This window comes from Chlorocebus sabaeus, unplaced genomic scaffold (genome assembly GCF_047675955.1).
Source record: "Chlorocebus sabaeus isolate Y175 unplaced genomic scaffold, mChlSab1.0.hap1 unalloc_scaffold_217, whole genome shotgun sequence".
Classification (NCBI taxonomy): Eukaryota; Metazoa; Chordata; class Mammalia; order Primates; family Cercopithecidae; genus Chlorocebus; species Chlorocebus sabaeus.
In genome coordinates, this window is record NW_027327501.1 from 91912 (window position 1) to 114033 (window position 22122).

General features: G+C 41.3%; 1 pseudogene; it reads left to right on the forward strand.

The window, feature by feature from the left end:
* Positions 1 to 640: 640 nt before the first annotated feature.
* Positions 641 to 7108, forward strand: LOC140711133 (zinc finger protein 705D-like; annotated as a pseudogene).
* The last annotated feature ends 15014 nt before the right edge of the window (positions 7109 to 22122 follow it).

The following is a 22122-nucleotide window of genomic DNA, read 5'->3' on the forward strand; positions in this document are numbered from 1 at the left end:
ATTTGTACATAAAATATATTTAATTATTTTTGTATTTTTAGCAGGGAAATAATACAAACATGTTTTCCCCATCTCAAACACATGAGTTCATATAAACATATCCATCTGTATACCTACATATCTATGTATGAATATACATATGAACATCAGTATTTCTCAGCAAATATATATCATGATAATCAGAGATATTGCAACTAACAAAGACTAATATAAACCATGATTGCAAAAATTTTAGATACCACCTTAGTAAAATATCAGATTGAGCTGCTAAATTTCTCTCAGCCCTAAGTCATTTTGTATTTTCTGAGCATCCCAGAGGATTGTGACTGTATACACAGGACAGAAACACCATGACCCAGGGCACTGCTGCGAATTTCTGATGCAGGGGATTTTAAGGGCTAGATAAGCGGGATGGGAGTGTTGACCCTCCAAGTGAAATAAATTCCTGAATTGATTATCCCCATCCTAAAACAGATTTTTTTTTTTTTTTTTTTTTTTTTGTGATAGAGAGTCTTGCTCTGTCGCCCTTGCTGGAGTGCAGTGTTAGGATCTTGGCGCACTGTAATTGCCTCCTGAGTTCAAGCAATTCTCCTGCTTCAGCCTCGTGAGTAGCTGGGATTACAGGCAAGCACCACTATGCCCAGCTAATTTGTGTATTTTTAGTAGAAATGGGGTTTCGCCATTTTGGCCAGGCTGGTCTCGAACTCCTGACCTCAGGTGATCCACCTGCCTTGGCCTCCTAAAGTGCTGGGATTACAGGCGAGAGCAACTGCACTTGACCCTAAAACAGATTCTTTCTTGATTGATTTCCGAGTTCCAAGGGGAAATGCAAAAGTCGAAATTGAGAGAAAGTAAAAGTCGAGTAAGGCTTCAGAAGGCTGTGATTGGTGTTGGAGAAACATTGCTAGGGCATAAAGCCTGGATAATAAAATCTGAGAAATCCCACAGTGTTTATCTACAGGTAGAAATCATATTCCACATGTGGGTGGAGTCAGGGATCCCTTTGTTTTAAAATCCGTGAGGGAATTGAATATCTGGACTTGTGTCAATTAACATACAAAACTCAGTGCTTTTGATGTTCTCATTCACAAGATATCTGTGTTCCTTCTTTGTCAGAAACCATAGTCATAGGCTTCCTAATTTTGACCGTGGGAAAAGAGGAGAGGCCTCTGTGTGTTTGTGTCTGTTGGTTAGGCTGTGGTGCAGGTGGTGTCACACTTCAGTGAAGGTCTGGCTTTTCATCACAGGTTGGTCTGAAAATTATGTACAAGGCTGGTGTCTCACATGTTCTCTCTCTAACCTCAGCTTTTCTTAGTGCCTGAAGTGTCTGCAAGTGGAAATCCAGAAAAAGACAGAGAGAAACTGAGTTCTTGACAATGCATTCACTAGTGAGTAGGGGATGCCTCTTTCTACTGAAATTATACCCATATTGCTGGCAAATGGGCAGTTTTCTCCAGTTTGCATGGGTGTTTCATTTTTATTCTTTTTTGTTTGTTTGTTTTTATGATGCAAAATCCACCCAGCCTGGGTGTTCCAAGTGCAATCAGGAGACTTTCAGGTATCTGGCCTCCAATTAAGTTTTCTCAGGACTCTAGGTTGGGTATCATGTGTCAAAGATTCCTAAATTATCAATATAATTTCTAATATTACACTACTTTATTCCAGCCCCTATGCAGGCTATTTACAAAAAAAGACATGAGAGATCTCATTTATGTATTTTTCTTCCATCCATCCTGTAACCTCATAGGGCAATAATTGACCCATTAACTGTCCCGTTGGCTGAAATACACTTAGGATTGTGATGAATGCAGGCAATAGAGATGCGTGAAGAGCAGAAGATCACAGCCCAATAATGAGGCTGATGTTCTAGCAGCTGAGTTCAATAAATCCCGTGTGATAGGCCTTGGGCAAGAGCTGCACAGTGTTGAGGAAGAAGGAGAGTTTGATAAAATATGTTTATGCTTTTAAAAACTTTGCAAAAGGACAACTAAAGAAGTCATTATTATTCTTATCCCCATTCATTTTACCTTTTGATAATTAACCTTTTTGCCTTCTGGTAACTGAAAGTAACATATAAGAAATACAATTACTTAACTATGGTTGCACACTCAGGAGAAGGAATATTGTAGATATAGTACAATTTAGGGTTCTGTGGAAATGCTCTATAAGGGCTGGTTAGAAAAAAACAAAACCGTAAAGAGGCCTTTTTATCCTTGAACAAGCCAAGTGACAAGGTAAAGTTAAAAGAGAGGCAGTGATAACTGATGTTTGGATTGCCCAGAGAAAGTTGAGAACAGGAGGCTTCATATGACAGGAATCATCAGACTAAGACTTCCTCAGTATAGCAGCCTCAGCGGTCTTGTCTTGTGCGGCTGGACTGTCTTTAAGCCTTGTCATGAACACCTGAATTACATAACATTAGAGTGACTATATGTATGAATTGAATCCTATATTCTGCGTAAAACTTGTTCAGTTCTGAAGAATGCTGGAGTCTGGTTCATCACTTTCTAACTTTTTAATGAATAAGGGACCAATGACCTGTATTTAATAAATATTTGCTAGATAGGAAACATGTTTTCTATTACTTCTTTAGATTATTCAAAACACATAATAGATCTTTTAACCATTTGATTGGTGAAAAACCTGTGGTTTATCTAGAGAAATAATTCATTTAATCACGGTCATGTTTAAACAGTAGTAAATCATGGTTATTTGCCTTGTGACAAATCTGTAATTTACTTGAAATTCATGGTAAATTTGTTTTATTTATGAAGGTTCAAGTGAAAATTTTATAATCAGTTATGTACAGGTGATTAACACATTACTGAAAAATATCTGGGCTATATTATGCCACATCTCATGCGATATTTCTTCATAGGAAAGTTTAATGGATTAAGAGTGGGTATGTCTCTGTGAGTGAATCTGAAAGGCAGATACCAGCTTAGTATTGAGAATGAATTGGCTGGAACCTAAAACACTGAGTGTTCTGCATACCCAGCTCCTACCTATGTCATCTCAGCCTTCCTCCTCTGGACATTAAAAGGGATTCTCTGTCTAAACTAAAATGTCTGTGATGTTTTAGAACAAAGTGACTTTTGAAGATGTAGCTATTGACTTCACCCAGGAAGAGTGGGCCATGATGGACACATCCAAGAGAAAGTTGTACAGAGAGATAATGCTGGCAAACATCAGTCACCTGGTATCCCTCGGTGAGTCCCTCAACATTCACATACGTATGTAGACACACATTGACTCATTCATTCAATAAGTGTTGGAACAGCTTCCCCATATCTCACTCTAATCTCCTCTGATTCACAGATCTTATCTGAAAAAAGTTTGAGCTCTCTAAATCTGTCTGAAAGAAATAGCTTTATTTTATTTTATTTTATTTCGTTTTATTTAGTTTGTCACTCAATTACAATGTAATCTTGACAAGGATTTCATGGTTTCCTTGGTACTCAGTCTCTAATACTCAGAACACACCTGGGAACTTAATGAATATTTTCAATGTATTAAATTAAATATTTTCTAAATAACTCTTCTGCTTTAGTCGCTATGCTTAGGCTGAGACCAATTAGTAAAAACAATAGCAATATCTTTTCTGTATAGAACACCAATTATTTTTGTAAATCGAATGTTTTTTTTTGTTCTGCATGAGAATAATAATAAACATACTGTGCAGAGGTTTAATTAATCTCTTTCTGAAAAGACTGTGTATTACGCATTGTGTCTTGGAACTTAGGCATGGACTCAGCATTCATAGGTCCTGACTGTTTTAAATTTTCTTTTCCTGATGGACCTTTCGTTTGGATTTATTTTCTAGTCTCACGTTGGGTCAGAAAAATCCTGGGGAGTTTTCTGTGTTCTAGGTCTTGTGGCCTGAGCTGACCTTCACTGTTTTTATTCTTCCTCGGTGGCCTGCCTTACAGTTGGTGATAATGCACATTTATTGACAGTGAACTCAAAACACATGTACTGTTTCCACTAACAGGGTACAGATAAGCAAATCCTATATAACTTTGCAGCTGGAGCAAGGAAAAGAGCTCTGGCGGGAAGGAAGAGAATCTCTGCAAGGCCAGAATCTGGGTAAGCAACAGGGTCCTGTGCTCTAATAGGAGGAGGTGCTTTGTCAATGAATAATATCAGTCAAATATTAATTAGCGGTTTTATCAAATGAGTGGTAATTTCTAAAATGTAGGTTAAGCTACTGGAGCAGAATTCCTTAGATGTTATTATCATTTTGTTCATATGCCAGATGCTACTCTTGTGTCCTCTTGCCTTTTCTTTTACTTTCGGGAAAAGGATAATTCATGTACTTGTTGGGGTTAAACTGTCACATGCTGCCTCTTTTCCCGATACCCCTGTGAAGACATCTCCATTTTAACTCTTTTCACATTTTAATTTTAAAACCCTTTTCTAATTGCTGACGCTGTACAATCTGTTTCTTCTATTGAAGGATTTTCTTCATTTGACACATTTGTCACAGCTAAGTGTTAATTTTTGAAAAAAAATAAACCGGCCTTGGGGTTTTTCAATTACCATAATACCAAGGTAACAATTTATTTTTCAATTATTTCAGACAAGGAAAGTGCCCTTAAGAAAAAACACACGATATCCATGCATCCTATCAGAAAAGACACATCCACCGTTATGTCAATGGTGAGTTTTATAGCTGTGTACACCAGTCATCTAAGTTAAACACCTGGTAATGGGTTAAGTTAGTAATGACGCACAGTCACCTGAGTGTAATTAGGCTGGCATTAAGTGCTTTCTAAGCAAAAGAAAATTTGATACTTTGAATTCAATGAATAAAGTGACCTGTGCTCTAAACCATAACATGAGATCTTTAAAATAGAACAAGTGCATAGACATTGCTTATGCTCAGACTTTGAAAGATATTGATATCATCACAATTAATGGAAAAGCTCTGCAGTTGGGATCATACAAAAGAGAAAATATCTGTGTCTGCAGGAGATAACGTGTATGCAAGTGTCAATCGATAAAAATGACGAGACAAGTCTCAATCATTTTAGGAAATTTATTTGCCAGAGTTAAGGACATGCACCTGGGGGACAGGTGTATACCTTTCTCCAAAGATGATTTTCTCTAAATTTAAAGGGGGAAAGGGTGGGATATTGAGAAGTACACAATTTTCATGCAAAAGGTGGGTAGAAAAAAATAGTAATTCGTGCATTTTTCTGGCTCAGTGAATCTGGATTTTTTTACATAAGATGACATAAACAAATGAGGCAGAGGAATAATGCAGGAGAGCTGCATTTTATATAAGACAACATAGGCAAAATTGGGCAGGGAAACAATCGGATATGCATTTGTGTCTGGTGAACTGGGGATGACTGCGCCTGTAAAGACAAGCTATCAGTTTGCATTGCCATGGTGTAACTTTAACAGCTCATGAGGAATTTCCTTGTGGGCAAAATATGGGGGAGGCATGTAGCTTTTCATCTTGTAGCCATATTATTTAGGAACCAGAAGAGGGAGGCAGGTTTGTGTGACCCTGTTCTCAGCTTGATTTTTCCCTTTGGTTCAATGAGTTTGGGGTGCCAAAATTTAATTTCCTTTCACACAAGGAACACTGGAAAGATTACAACTGGGCTCTACCACTGAATGGTTGGTCTAGGATTCAAAGGTGGTGAAATGAATGTATAGATGTATGTTGGTAAATCATTAAGAGCTTTTAATCTTTGTCCCTAAAGGAGAACTCTCTCATTCTGGAGGATCCCTTTGAATGTAATGATTTGGGAGAAGATTGCACTCACAGTTCCACAATGACTCAGTGTTTGTTAACTCAGAGTGGAAAGAAACCCTACGTCAGCAAACAGTGTGGAAAATCCCTTAGTAATCAGTTCTCCCCTAAACCACATAAACAAATTCATACTAAAGGTAAATCATATCAATGTAATATATGTGAAAAGGTCTATACTAATTGTTTTCACCTTAGATGGCACAAGATGACTCACACTGGAGAGAGGCCATATGCATGTCATCTATGTGGAAAATCCACTCAGTGTTCTCACCTTAGAAGATATGAGAAAACTCACAGGGGAGAGAGACCGTATAAGTGTCATCAGTGTGGGAAAGGCTTTATTCAATCCTTTAACCTTCGAAGACATGAGAGAACTCACCTTGGATAAAAGCGTTATGAATGTGATAAAAGTGGAAAAGTCTTTAGTCAAAGCTCTGGCTTTAGAGGACACACAAGAATTCACACTGAAGAGAAACCACATGCTTGTCTTCTATGTGGGAAAGCCTTCAGTCTATCTTCTGACCTTAGATGATATGAGAGAACATGCACTGGAGAAAAGCCATGTGAATGCCATTTATGTGGGAAAGCCTTCAGTCAGTGTACTAATCTTAAATAACATCAGAAAATTCACCCTGGAGAGAAAATGATAAATGTCTTCAGAACATATTCTGACTTTAGATGACATGGTGTTAGGAATGACGAATGTAAGGAATATGGAAGAGACTTCAGCTGCAGTTGTAACATCTAAACATGCCAAAGGACTCACATTTTGAAAAATTACTATAATCAACATGGACGTTACTTCGGTTACCTTTATTCTTCAGTCCACATCAATAAATTCATATGGAAGAGAAATTGTACGACACGTATGTACCAAAGACTTGTTAGTGATCTGATCATAAATGACATGAGAGAGCTGAAACTGTCAACATAATAAACTAAAAGTCTTCAGCAACAGTTTTAATAACTTAAAACGTGTGGGACTTTCAGGTCGAGAATCTCTAGCTCTGCGTTCAGTGTGAAAATGTTTTTATGTGCAATTTGTTGTCAAATAACGTAAGAAAACTTTACTTGGATGAACCCTTTATTTGTATTTTCTGTGAATAAACATTCAGCCAAGCACTAGGCTTGATGTTCACAAGAAAACACAGTGATAAAATGCTGCTAAAATGGAAAATAAGAGAGGAAATCCTTTATAAGCTAAATAAGAAGGGAAAGTCTTTCCAAGGGCAATGAATTCTCTTGGAATACCAAACACTTCTTACTGGAGAAGTTATGCCTTGAAAAATCATGAGAAATCCTTTCTTCACAGAGAAACGCTTGTGGCACATGTGAGATTTCACACTGGACAAAACATGGTTAGCATCTTGAAAGGAGAAGATTCTTTAGGGGTAATTCATTTCTTATTTGACATTAAGTTTCTCACATTGAGGAGCTATCAAACTTGAAAATTACTGTGGAGAAACCTGATAGATTTCTCATCAGAAAAGTGAGTCAAGAAGGTAGACCTCTAGAAAAAACTCTTAACACATAGTTTAGCAAAATAATTCAGAAATTTGAGAAAATGTCTATTCATAAAAATGCAGCACATAAACATATAATAGCAAAGTGACCTGGGCATAAATTGAATGCAGAATTATATAAGAAATCTCATTAAACATTTCCAAAAGATCAATACTTACAATGTTGAAAGAATACAATCGGTTGTTGAAAAAACTTAGTGTGTTGGTGAAGTCCTTCTTTCACCCTAACAAATCGATTTGCATCTGCACTCCTTGGCTTATGGGTCGAGATTCTACCCCAACTTCTGAGTCTCCCCAGTCTTCAACGGTTCTTTCCTCACAGCTCACCTCCCTTTACTTCAATGTCCACGAAAACCACTTGTTTCCATCCAACCCTAGAACTGACACATCAGGGATCTTCAGCCCCACTTGCCAGATTTCTCAGTGTGTCATTGCATAGATTTAGCAAGGAAATGGAGGCTGGATCAAAGACACCTAGTATATGCATTTGGGTGTCCCCAGCCCTTGCCTGTGTCTCTGAGTAGTTACCTGGGATCAGAGAATAAGGCAGCCCTGCTCTTCTATCCCTCAGAAATCTCTTGAAATTTTGTCCCTGAAGCCTCTCTAAGTGGAGGTAGCAGTTCATCTCATGACACCCCAGAATTTACTCAGGTAAGTCCTGAGTTATTACACAGAGACAGACACAGTTGTGTTTCTTTTACTTCTGTCCAGAAGATAAAACGCCAGCATGCTAAAACAGCCGAACCTGTCAGCCACCATGCAAGCCTTTCCTATATTCGATTCAATGTACTTTTCCAGAAGCAAAATGAAAGTTCTCACAGATGGGGCCTCCTCTGCCTTGTCCTCAGAATTGGAAAATGTATTGTCCATCGAGGAGCCTCAGTACTGAACCTAAAACTCAAGAGAAAACTTTTCCTGAATAATAAGTGGGTGACGACTTGAAATTTTGCAAAACAGGCACAATCTTAATACGATAGGCCTTACTAAGGCTAAATGGCCTTATCCATGGTTGAAATTGACACATGATTATATTAAAAAATCTCCACAAGTGATTGATTTTACTCAGCAGCCAGGGTTTATGTCAAGTGTGAGGATAACGAGCAAGAAATTCAAGCCCTTGGCAAACTGGTTGGAGAGGCAAGGATTGTGTCCAGGTAGAGCTCATAACATTATTTATTGTTTAATCTATTTAATTAAACATGTAATTTACCCTCAAACTGTGGCTGACATTATATGTAGTCCTGAGCCACATTAAGATGTACTATTTGTGCTGTGAAATTCTACGGGATTTGACAAGTGCATGGTGGCAGATGTCCAGTATTAAAGCATAACACAGAATGCTTCTCTTATTCAAGCTCTTCTTCCCTTCACATAGAGGGAATCAATCGACTTTTGTATACTAACTTTCGAATTTGTTTCTTTATTCCCATCTTCTTTAATTAAAGCACAAGATATCGTACTCAATTTCCATTTGATCTTCCAAAAGAAAGGTACTGAATAATCCATACCTGAATTTCAGTGATTCAGACTCAGGTCCACCGCTAAGCAGTAAAGGCCAAACGTCCTGTGCTGCCACTTCATGGCCGGCAGAGGGCAATGAAACCCATCGTTCCGGCCATGCAGGGCGCATGCGCGGTCTGCTTGCCGCGGCGAGCCGGGTCTCCAGGGAGGACCTGAGTTTTCTTTACCCAGGGTGAGGAAGGCGCCGCCGCCCTGGCCTTGGGGCTGGGGCCTCTCCGGGTGGGGGCGTTGAAGAGGCCGCTCTTTTTGCAAGGCCCAATATGGCGGGCCCTGCACAGGCCGCGCTGTTCCGCGCCCTCAGGGCGTCAGTATCCCGTTGGGGCCGGATGCCCCCGCTGGGCCCGGAGCATCCTTGGCGCTGCCCTCGCAGAGCCGCACTGTGGCTGAGGTGGCGCGGGGGGCCCGGGCTCCGCAAGGAGCGGCGGCAGCGAGGGCTGGAGGACCCGGGCTCCGGGGCTCTGGGGCGTCTGGCCTGGGTGGGACTGAGCCCATCCAGGGACTGGGACTCCCGAGTTCTGGTGCGGGTGGATCCTGGGCAGGCTCAGGACCAAGTCCCTCTCCTTCCACCAAGGAGCGCCCAGAGGCCGGCGGGAGCTCCAGGTTCACCTCCTCCTCCTTCAGCTGTTTACTTTTTCTTTATTTCTGTAAGGCCAGAAATTGGCGGCATCCTTCACATCGGTGAATCGGGACCCTAACACCCATTACCCCAGGTTTATTGTTATTGCCATTAACAGTGTTGGTGGCATTATCACTAAGATCATCATTGTTGTTATTGTCATTCATGATTATTAGCAGGTGGGTTCATCATTTTGTCTCACTATGCATTTTTTTTTTTTTTTTTTTTTTTTTTGTGATTGGTTTTGTATGACGTTGAATTGAACTTCTCTAATCTTGACTAGTGTTGTCAGATTCCTGAAGAGCATTCCAGAGGACAACCCCTGCCTTTAGTGCAGCCACAGAATTTCATGGGCACAGGAGAGCACCTAGAATATTCCCCTTTCATTGCACAGCAGCTTTGGGAAATGGTGGCTGCCTGGCTCTGAGATGAGGTGGAAAAGACCGGACACTGGGGCAAGTGATAGCACCTCCACTGATGTTTTTATGAAGCCAGTGCACTGTCTCCCACGTAGACTTAGAATAAAATCTGATGGCTCTAAAAGGCCATGTTTGCCCTTCCTGGACTTCCTGGGAGCCTTTAAACCTTGTGTGGTTCCTAAAGTGGCTAAGTTGCCATATCTGTGCCTCGTATGGCAGCACCAGTCTTTTCTGGGCCAACAAGGGCACTTAGAATGTTTCCAGAAGCTCAGGCATGCTGTCTCTGTTCCTCCCTTCTGTTCAATGGCAATTCACTGCGTCCCTGGCTGACATAGAACATCCTGCAGAGGGATGGGGTTGGGTGACTTCCTGGCCAGCCTTTCCAGGCAGTTATCTTTGAAAAACTTGAAGAGACTCACAGAGGCCATTCACTGGTATTTCATGACTGCAAGTTGGGTTTCTGGTTCCTTGAGTTTACTTAGAATATCTGAATGGCTCTGAATGGTCAAGAAACCCTCCCTGGTCTTGGAAGCTGCCAAAAGCTATTACTGGGCCTCTGAAGAGTCTTTAAAATTTTTCAGGGTGCAGCTGAGAATAGGAAACTTTTCCAGGTCTAGCCCAACCAGCTCAGGTCGAGTCCTGAAAAACTGATGGGTATTGGGGGAGCTCATCTTATGAAAGAGCAATTGGTGGCAAAGCTTGGTCTCCAGGACAGCTGTGTGTGTATATGTCTGCAGAGCATGCCTTGTAGTCATCTTTAGTAACTGAAAACCATTTGTGAATGGATAAACTATATTCCTTGCTGTACAATAGTGAAAAATTCATATTAACAATGGTAGTAATAAAAATATTGATGAATATTAACAGGAATGATGATCATCATGATACTAGTACTAGTGGTTATAATACTGATAATAATACTAACCCTATAGACTTGGGACATACAAGTTTTCCCTAAGTGTATAATAGGCATAAATATTTGGTGGTGTAGGGTTATTTCAAGTCCCAGAAAGCAAGGATGAACATCTAGAACGAGAAGAAAAACAATCTGGAGGTTGGCATGTGCACACCTGGGGACTCCTGTGTTAACTTCTGGTGTTTCAGCCTAAGAGGGAATGTAAATATAACCCTGGTCCTGTAACACCATGCTGACCAACACCTACCAGCTTTCAGGAGATAAGATAGCTGGCTGATGGGACAGGGATCCAGAGAAGTTACGTGTCCAGACCAGTACATGTTGCCCAGTGACAGAGTTCATGACAAGCAATAAACCCCAGGATAATGTCATTCCCAGCCACCTGACTGTCATCTGCTCTTTCATGGCCCCTCTCTACTGGTACCTCTAGGCACTGGCATGTCCTCCAGAGGCTGTAGGAGGGCATCATACTCAGTACTCACCCACCTGCAGGAGGCAAGAAAGATGGAAAGAGCTAAATACCATGGTTTCTGGATTCTTTTTGGTGGGCATGGCATATTTCGCATTTGCTTTACTAATGGTGGAACCCAGTCAATGGTTTGCAATACAGCTCTGGATGACTCTGGACACCTGTAGAGATTTTGACAATTTCCAGAAGGTCACAAGTTCTTGGAGGACTTTTTCATGAGTTCTTTGACTGAAAAGGTGGTTCAAAAAACTACTGTTCTGACTTAGGAAATGTCGCAGAGGCTGGGCGCAGTGGCTCATGCCTGTAATACCAGCACTTTGGGAGGCTGAGGCAGGCAGATCTCGAGGTCAGGAGTTTGAGACCAGCCTGAAACCCCATCTCTACTAAAAATACAAAAATTAGGGGGGTGTGGTGGCATGCACCTGTAACCCAGCTGCTCAGGAGGCTGAGGCGGGAGAATCGCTTGAACCTGAGAGTCGGAGGTTGCAATGAGCAAAGATTGTGCCACTGGACTCCAGCCTGGGCGACAGTGCGAGACTGTATCACAAAAAAAAAAAAAAAAAAAAAAAAAAAAAAGAAGAAGAAGAAGAAAAAGAAAATGTTGCAGAGACTCTGGTGAACAGGTAGTCCCTCTCCTGCCACTCCAGGTAAAAGTTTCTTGGCCACAAACCTGATTTAGCAGTATCCCTTCATCTTAGGTGGGTAACAGAAAACCATTCATGACCTATCCAAGCATGGAGGGGGAATTTGACTTAGAAAACTTTTAGGTGGACTAGTTGGTGAAAGAAAGTGCATTCTAGGGCTCACAGGCCTACACATAGAGTTGCTAGCACATAAAGCATATGTATGAATTCTTTCTGAGCCCATGGCAAGACCAGGGTGCACTTCATCCATCTCCTATGCTGATATGAATAGGTACTTGCCCAAAAAAATAAAAGAATAACTCACGAAGCCCATTCTACAGGACACCAGGTGATACAGTAGGAGTCTTTGGGTTGCTGTGGTATGTATGTTTTAAGGTTGTCTTTTAATCATCTTCAGCAAATTCAACAGTCTTCAGAACATAAAAAAAAAATTATTCAACATTGCATAATAACTACCACAAATATATCCATGATAAAGAACTGTACCCACATAATAATAACATTAATAGCAATCATAATGGTGTGATATAAATGTCATTTTAATGAAGAGAATAATTAAAAAGCTGGTATTTAAGAGCATATTCCTGTAAGCCTGTGACATTGTTCCCATATGAGCCCTCTTCATCTCATAGATTTTCAGCAGAACTGCAGCATTTTGTGAATACCTGAGTGAATGCAGAAAGTATCCAGACGCATGGGCATTCTAGGAAGCTCTCTGTGTAAATCAAATACAAGGAATATCTACTTCTGGGCTCAAAAGCTAACTTAGAAAATAAAAAAAGTGAGATGCTGGTAGAAGGCAAATAACTCCACTTCAGTTCCTGAGAGAAAAATGGTTCTGTAACCTCTGAGTTTATTTAGAAAAATTTGGAGCCTCAGGAAGACCAAGTATATCATTCCTGATGTTTCCAGGGCAGATTGGACTGCTTAGGCCTCTGGGACTATTCTAAGTCCTCTCAGGTTTCCATGGGAAACCGTAACTCTACTCCTAGAGCTCACACCACCCCTGAGCAAACTCATTGTTTTCTAAATATTCCAAGAAAGTCCATCCAGGGTATGCCTGTATTGGTGAATTTCACCTTGGACTGGCAGGAGAACTCTGAGAATGATACATCCTGACTTCACTTGATAAAGGTAGGGGAGCCAAGAAGTCCAGATCTGGAGAGCACCTGAAACACCAGATGGCAGAAGGACAGTAAGGAGGTGAAGTCAGCTATGGAGTTGGAGCTTCATGTTTACTGCATGTAGGATTCTGAGTTCCAGGACTGATGGGCTGGTGGGGATGAGATACATGTCTTCTTTGCAGGGAACCAGGCCAAACCAGCCATCTGGTTGCACTACTGAAAGCTTTTGTGTGCCCAGTGGTAGGCAAGACACAAGCCAAACTCTCTTCACCTCTGGCTGGTAGTCCTTGACTAGAGAGGTTTGCACACAAGTGGTCCTATTAGCCCATGCTCTCCTGTGGCTTGCTTTCCTTTCACCTGTTTCTCATGTTTGCCATCATGGAACACATTTCATAGTGAAATTCTTTGACTCTGACTCCAAATTACACAAGGCGGACCCAATTTGTGAACTTTTCATATATTTAGGAGAATCTCCACATTGATTTTTGTATCCTTATGTTCATATTGTCACCAGTATTCAAATTCTTACTATTTAGGTCATTGCGTTCACTATCATAATTGTTAAATATTTTTCATTTATCATTTATTTTTATTGGTTAATTTTTGTGGCAGCTGTTATATAACAATCACTAGAGTTTCTCTATTCATGAAAGACGTCCACGTTAATGGAGGTAACTAGGAGTGTTACTTTACAGGTATGTAAACACAGATAATCTTGGCTGAACTGTGGCTATATTGTCTGGTGTCCCTTTGAAGGTGAAGCCTCTTGTGTTATTCTAAGTGACCTCTGGAGACAGAAACTGTCTCATAATTGCAGGGACGACTTGAGAAGGCATCCTGAGCCTATGCAGAAATGCAGAAGCACTTCCATGATCTAAGCAACCTATGTGAAGGCCTGAAAGCCAAAGCAAAGCTGTCCAACAAAACGTTTTCCTAGTAACACTGGAGGCCCATCAGTCACTCCTCCTGGTCTGGAAATGCCAAATGTCCTCCGTGGTTCTTGTGAGGGTCCAGATCTTTTCAAAATCACCTCAGGAGCCACAGAACCACTCCATCCTACCTGAAATTGCAGAATGACTCTTCTTTTGACCAGAGTCTCAAAAATATATTCATTGATAGTTTTGGTTCCTGGGAGCTGCCATTGCTTGCAAAAGATGTGCCAGAGACTAGACACTTTCTGTTTCCTCACTTGTCCGGGGAAGACTGAAGTTTTTCTGGAACACAGAAATGGGAATCTGACCCTCTGAGCAGCCTCAGAATTTTCTAAGTCTTCCAAGCAGAGTGGAAGTTCTGGTGAGGACCCATTGTACCCCCGATGGTCTGGAATCACATAGGATGATGCGTTTAAACAACTCTAGGTGGAGATATATTTTCTGAGATATTCCAAGGAGGAGGGATACAACTGGACCAGATGTTAAAAGGGCAGCTGAGCATTAAGTGCCTATGTAGTGTTTGCAGCTTAATGTCTCCTGCAGAAGGGGACTCTGGGCTCTTGTGTTAGAATTCAGTGTAATTCTGGGGTCCTGCTTTTCTTCCAGGAAATCTCACTTCCATCTGGATGTCTGGATGAACTACTGAAAGCCACTGAGTGTCCTGCAGCAGGTGAACTGTGGCCAGAGCCCAAGGATGAAGGGGGCTCCTTCTGTATGTGACTGAAGAGAAAGCCTGAGGTATAGCAGACCCAGGCCCCAGAAGGATGGAAAAAATGAGGTGGGGAGGGAGGGGACCTCAGAGGAAGACTGAGGTCTGCAGAATCCCAGGGTCAAGGAGACAGTGCGGTGTCCTGGTGGTGTCCTTGATGTTCCAAGAGGGGAGATAATCCATCTCCTGAGTAAAAACTTCATATGGGGTGAGGAGGGGAGAAGTAAACAGAGGGGAAACAGGGAAGGCCAAGACAGTGACCAGCCTTAGAGCAATTTTAACCAGAAATGGACACAGACCCTGGACCCCATCGCGGGGTTGCAGGCCAAGGACCGTCTCTAGGAGATGCATGGCTCCCTTGTGGGGTTAGTGGGAGTAGGCATTGTGACGTCTGCAGGGGTGTGGAAGGCTGGGCGACGGGAGCAGCTTACTGGGCTGGACCAGAAATACTGAACTTCTTTTCCATCAGTGAAATCCACTTCCGGGTCAGAAAAAACTGCAAGTTCTGGAGGGGCAGGGCCTAGGAGGAGGTCAGGGCCTGAGCCTTCCTGGTTTGACCCCCCTACCCCCCATGTTTCTGGGTCTGTCCTCACTTTCACCCAGCGGATGTTGAGTATCCTTCTTTGAGTCCCCACGAGTGTGTTGTGTGCAGTGGGGCCAGGCTGCTTCATCCACTGCACGTTAAATGTTTCCAATACTTTCTGGCCAAAGTTTAGAGTTGCCAGACCACTGACTTTGAATGTTGACCTGGTTCCTTTTGAACAGAGTAAAATCTATTGAAGTTTAAGGTCACCTCTTTTCATGGATGGTGAAGAGGCAGGCTGTTCAGGCGCAACTGCCTCAGGTCTGGAGGGCGGCGGAGGTCACTGTGGGTGGTGGGTGAATCCGGAACCTCTGTGGTTCTAGACTTTCAAATATTTCAGTTTTTCTTTTGTAGTTTTTGTTTGTTGCTTGCTTTTTTCACAATGGGAACTGGAATGTAAGATGCAAAACTAGCCTGTGGGGGACATGTATTTTCACAACAGTAACCACAGAGTGTAGTTTCCATTTCTATTCCCTGTTCATGTGGGAGGCAGAGAAGGAAATCAAGTGCTCAGTTCTAGGGACATCACAGGACTAGGACATGTACAGTGAGGGTGGAAGGCAGAGGCATTGCTTTAGGAGAATAAAATTACTGCATGCACACACATATGTATGTATATGGATGTATGTACACAAATATGCATATTTGTAGATTCTGTTCTCCCTCTCTATATATAATTTTCTTTATTTCACACTTGATATGATTTTTTTTATTATACTTTGTGTTCTAGGGCACATGTGCACAATGTGTAGGTTTGTTATATATGTATACATGTGCCATGTTGGTGTGCTGCACCCATTAACTTGTCATTTACATTAGGTATACCTCCTAATGCTATACCTTCCCCCTCCCCCCACCCTACATCAGGCCCCAGTGTGTGATGTTCCCCTTACTGTGTCCAAGTGATCTCATTGTTCAGTTACCACCTATGAGTGAGAACATGCGGTGTTTGGTTTTTTGTTCTTGTGATAGTTTGCTGAGAATGATGGTTTCCAGCTACATCCATGTCCCTACAAAGGACTCAAACTCATCCTTTTTTATGGCTGCATAGTACTCCATGGTGTATATGTGCCACATTTTCTTAATCCAGTCTGTCATTATGGACATTTGGGTTGGTTCCACGTCTTTGCTATTGTGAATAGTGCTGCAGTAAACATACATGAGCATGTGTCTTTATAGCAGCATGATTTATAATCCTTTGGGGATATACCCAGTAATAGGATGGCTGGGTCAAATGGTATTTCAAGTTCTACATCCTTGAGGAATCGCCACACTGTCTTCCACAGTGGTTGAATTAGTTTGCAGTCCCACCAACAGTGTAAAAGTGTTCCTATTTCTCCACATCCTCTCCAGCACCTGTTGTTTCCTGACTTTTTAATGATTGCCATTCTAACTGGTGTGAGGTGGTATCTTATTGTGGTTTTGATTTGCATTTCTCTGATGGCTAGTGATGATGAGCATTCTTTCATGTGTCTGTTGGCTGCATAAATGTCTTCTTTTGAGAAGTGTCCGTTCTTATCCTTTGCCCACTTTTGGATGGGGTTGTTTGTTTTTTTCTTGTAAATTTTGTTTGAGTTCTTTGTAGGTTCTGGATATTAGCCCTTTGTCAGACGAGTAGATTGCCACAATTTTCTCCCATTCTGTAGGTTGCCTGTTCACTCTGATGGTAGTTTCTTTTGCTGTGCAGAAGCTCTTTAGTTTAATTAGATCCCATTTGTCTATTTTGGCTTTTGTTGCCATTGCTTTTGGTGTTGTAGACATGAAGTCCTTGCCCATGCCTATGTCCTGAATGGTATTGCTTAGGTTTTCTTCTAGGGTTTTTATGGTTTTAGGTCTAACATTTAAGTCTCTAATCCCTCTTGAATTAATTTTTGTGTAAGGAGTAAGGAAGGGATCCAGTTTCAGCTTTTTATTTATGGCTAGCCAGTTTTCCCAGCTGCATTTATTAAATAGGAAATACTTTCCCCATTTCTTATTTTTGTCAGGTTTGTCAAAGATCAGATGGTTGTAGAAGTGTCGTATTATTTCTGAGGGCTCTGTTCTGTTCCATTGGTCTATAGCTCTGTTTTCATAACAGTACCATGCTGTTTTGGTTACTGTAGCCTTGCTGTATAGTTTTAAGTCACATAGTGTGATGCCCCCAGCTTCGTTCTTTTGACTTAGGATTGTCTTGACAATGCGGGCTCTTTTTTGGTTCCATATGAACTTTAAAGTAGTTTTTTTCCAATTCTGTAAAGGAAGTCATTGGTAGGTTAATGGGGATGGCATTGAATCTATAAATTACCTTGGGCAGTATGGCCATTTTCACAATATTGATTCTTCCTGTTCATGAGCATGGAATATTCTTCCATTTATTTGTGTCCTCCTTTATTTCATTGAGCAGTGGTTTGTAGTTCTCCTTGAAGAGGTCCTTCACATCTGTTGTAAGTTGGATTCCTGGGTATTTTATTCTCTTTGAAGCAATTGTGAATGGGAGTTCATTCATGATTTGGCTCTCTGCTTGTCTGTTATTGGTGTATAAGAATGCTTGTGATTTTTGCACATTAATTTTGTATCCTGAGACTTTGCTAAAGTTGCTTATCAGTTTGAGGAGATTTTGGGCTGAGATGATGGGGTTTTCTAAATAGACAAGCATGTTATCTGCAAACAGGGACAGTTTGACTTCTTCGTTTCCTAATCAAATACACTTTATTTCTTTCTCTTGCCTGATTGCCATGGCCAGAACTTCCAACACTATGTTGAATAGGAGTGGTGAGAGAGGGCATCCCTGTCTTGTGCCAGTTTTTAAGGGGAATGCTTCCAGTTTTTGCCCAGTCAGTATGGGTATCCAGTATGATACTGGCTGTGGGTTTGTCATGAATAGCTCTTATTATTTTGAGATACGTTCCATCAATACTAAATTTATTGAGAGTTTTTAGCATGAAGGGTTGTTGAATTTTGTCAAAGGCCTTTTCTGCATCTATTGAGATAATCATGTGGTTTTTGTCTTTGGTTTTGTTTATATGTTGGATTACGTTTATTGATTCGAGTATGTTGTACCAGCCTTGCATCCCAGGGATGAAGCGCACTTGATCATGGTGGATAAGCTTTTTGATGTGCTGCTGGATTCGGTTAGCCAGTATTTTATTGAGGATTTTTGTGTCAATGTTCATCAGGCATATTGGTCTAAAATTCTCTTGCTTTGGTGTGTCTCTGCCAGGCTTTGGTATCAGGATGATACTGGCCTCATAAAATGAGTTAGAGAGGATTCCCTCTTTTTCTATTGATCGGAATAGTTTCAGAAGGAATGGTACCAGCTCCTCTTTGTACCTCTGGTAGAATTCAGCTATGAATCTTTCTGGTCCTGGACTTTTTTTGGTTAGTAGGCTATTAATTATTACCTCAATTTCAGAGCCTGCTATTGGCCTATTCAGGGATTCAACTTCTTCCTGGTTTAGTCTTGGCAGAGTGTATGTGTCCAGGAATGTATCCATTTCTTCCAGGTTTTCTAGTTTATTTGCGTAGAGGTGTTTCTAGTATTCTCTGATGGTAGTCTGTATTTCTGTGGGGTCGGTGGTGATATCCCCTTTATCATTTTTTATTGCATCTATTTGATTCTTCTCTCTTTTCTTCTTTAAAGGGTTTTTTGTGTCTCTGTCTCCTTCAGTTCTGCTCTGATCTTAGTTATTTCTTGCCTTCTGCTAGCTTTTGAATGTGTTTGCTCTTGCTTCTCTAGTTCTTTTAATTGTGATGTTATGGTGTCAATTTTAGATCTTTCCTGCTTTCTCTTGTGAGAATTTAGTGCTATAAATTTCCCTCTACACACTGCTTTAAATGTGTCCCAGAGATTCTGGTATGTTGTATCTTTGTTCTCATTGATTTCAAAGAACATCTTTATTTCTGCCTTCATTTCGTTATGTACCCAGTAGTCATTCAAGAGCAAGTTGTTCAGTTTCCATGTAGTTGAGTGGTTTTGATTGAGTTTCTTAATCCTGAATTCTTGTTTGATTGCACTGTGGTCTGAGAGAGAGTTTGTTATAATTTCAGTTCTTTTACACTTGCTGAAGGGTGCTTTACTTCGAACTATGTGGTCAATTTTGGAATAAGTACAATGTGATGCTGAGAAGAATGTGTATTCTGTTGATTTGGGGTGGAGAGTTCTGTAGAAGTCTATTAGGTCCGCTTGGTGCAGAGTTGAGTTCAGTTCCTGGATATCCTTATTAACTTTCTGTCTCGTTGATCAGTCCAATGTTGACAGTGGGGTGGTAAATTCTCCAACTATTATTGTGTGGGAGTCTAACTCTCTTTGTAAGTCTCTAAGGCCTTGTTTTATGAATCTGGATGCTCGTGTATTTGGGTGCATATATATTTTGGATAGTTAACTCTTCTTGTTGAATTGATCCTTTTATCATTATGTAATGACCTTCTTTGTCTCTTTTGATCTTTGTGGTTTAATGTCTGTATTATCAGAGACTAGGATTGTAACCCCTGCCATTTTTTTGTTTTCCATTTGCTTGGTAGATCTTCTTCCATCCCTTTATTTTGAGCCTATGTGTGTCTCTGCACATGAGATGGGTCTCCTAAATACAGCAAACTGATGGGTCTTGACTCTTTATCCAACCTGCCAGTCTGTGTCTTTTAATTGGAGCATTTAACCCATTTACATTTAAAGTTAATATTGTTATGTGTGAACTTGATCCTGTCATTATGATGTTAGTTGGTTATTTTGCTCGTTAGTTGATGCAGTTTCTTCCTAGCATCGATGGTCTTTACATGTTGGCATGTTTTTGCAATGGCTAGTACTGTTTGTTCCTTTCCATGTTTAGTACTTCCTTCAGGAACCCTTGTAGGGCAGGCCTGGTGTTGTCAGAATCTCTCAGCATTTGCTTATCTGTAAAGGATTTTATTTCTCCTTCACTTATGAAACTTAGTTGACTGGATATGAAATTCTGGTTTGAAAATTCTTTAAGAATGTTGACAATCAGCCCCCACTCTCTTCTGGCTTGTAGAGTTTCTGCCAAGATATCTGCTGTTAGTCTGATGGGCTTCCCTTTGTGGGTAATGTAACCTTTCTCTCTGGCTGCCCTTAACATTTTTTCCTTCTTTTCATCTTTGGTGAATCTGACAATTATGTGTTTTGGAGTTGCTTTTCTTGAGGAGTATCTTTGTGGCATCCTCTGTATTTCCCGAATTTGAATGTTGGCCTGCCTTGCTGAGTTAGGGAAGTTCTCCTGGATGATATCCTGCAGAGTATCTTCCAACTTGGTTCCATTCTCCCCATCACTTTCAGGTACACCAATCAGATGTAGATTTGGTCTTTTCACATAATCCCATATTTCTTGAAGGCTTTGTTCATTTCTTTTTACTCTTTCTTCTCTAAATTTCTCTTCTTGCTTCATTTGATTCATTTGATCTTCAATCTCTGATACTCTTTCTTCCAGTTGATCAAGTCGGTTGCTGAAGCTTGTGCATTTGTCATGTACTTCCTGTGTCATGGTTTTCATTTCTATCAGGTCGTTTATGGACTTCTCTGCATTGGTTATTCTAGTTACCCATTCGTCAAATCTTTTTTCAAGGTTTTTAGTTTCTTTGTGCTGGGTTCGTAGTTCCTCCTTTAGTTCTGAGAAGTTTGATCAACTGAAGCCTTCCTCTCTCAACTTGTCAAAGTCATTCTCCATCCAGCTTTGTTCTGTTGCTGGTGAGGAGCTGCGTTCCTTTGGATGGGGAGAGGTGCTCTGATTTTTTGAATTTTGAGCTTTTCTGCACTGCTTTTTCCCCCTCTTTGTGGTTTTATCTACCTTTAGTCTTTGATGATGTTGATGTATGGATGAGGTTTTGGTGTGGGTGTCCTTTCTGTTTGTTAGTTTTCCTTCTAACAGTCAGGACCCTCAGCTTCAGGTCTGTTGGAATTTGCTTGAGGTCCGCTCCAGGTAGGTTCCTCCCAGTTAGGCTCTCCAGTTAGGCTACTCGGGGGTCAGGGACCCACTTGAGCAGGTAGTCTGTCAGTTCTCAGATCCCAACCTCCATGCTGGGAGAATCACTACTCTCTTCGAAGCTGTCAGACAGGGACATTTACATCTGCAGATGTTTCTGCTGCTTTTTGTTTAGCTATGCCCTGTCCCCAGAGGTGGAGTCTACAGAGGCAGGCAGGCCTCCTTGAGCTGCAGTGGGCTCCACCCAGTTCGAGCTTCCTGGCTGCTTTGTTTACCTACTTAAGCCTCAGCAATGGTGGGCACCCCTCCCCCAGCCTCACTGCCGCCTTGCAGTTAGATCTCAGACTGCTGTGCTAGCAATGACAGAGGCTCTGTGGGCTTGGGACCCTCCAAGCCAGGCATGGGATATAATCTCCTGGTGTGTTGTTTGTTAAGACCCTTGGTAAAGCACAGTATTGGGTGGGAGTGACCCAATTTTCCAGTGTTTTGTGTCACAGTTTCCCTTCACTAGGAAAAGAAATTCCCTTCCCCCTTGCACTTCTTAGGTGAGGCGATGCCTTGCCCTGCTTCGGCTCTCACTCGTTGGGCTGCGCCCACTGTCCTGCACCAACTGTCCAACATGCCCCAGTGAGATGAACCCGGTACCTCAATTGGAAATGCAGAAATCACCCATCTTCTGTGTTGCTCACGCTGGCAGCTGGTGGCTGGAGCTGTTCCTATTCGGCCATTGTGGCACCAACCTCACTTGATATGATTTCTAAATTTAAATACCTTTGGGACAAATGCGAATTGTGAAGGGATTTAAAAATGTCAGTGAAAAATGGAATTAAAAATAAAAATATAAATATCAACTTTATTTCTCAATATAATCTCTACTGAGGTCAAGACACTGCATTAAGGGATGATCCCAACCATTCAATCCATTGCTAAAGAACTGAGGGTCATGGGAATTTAACCATGCCAATGCAGTCTTCTACTATTAACTAAAGA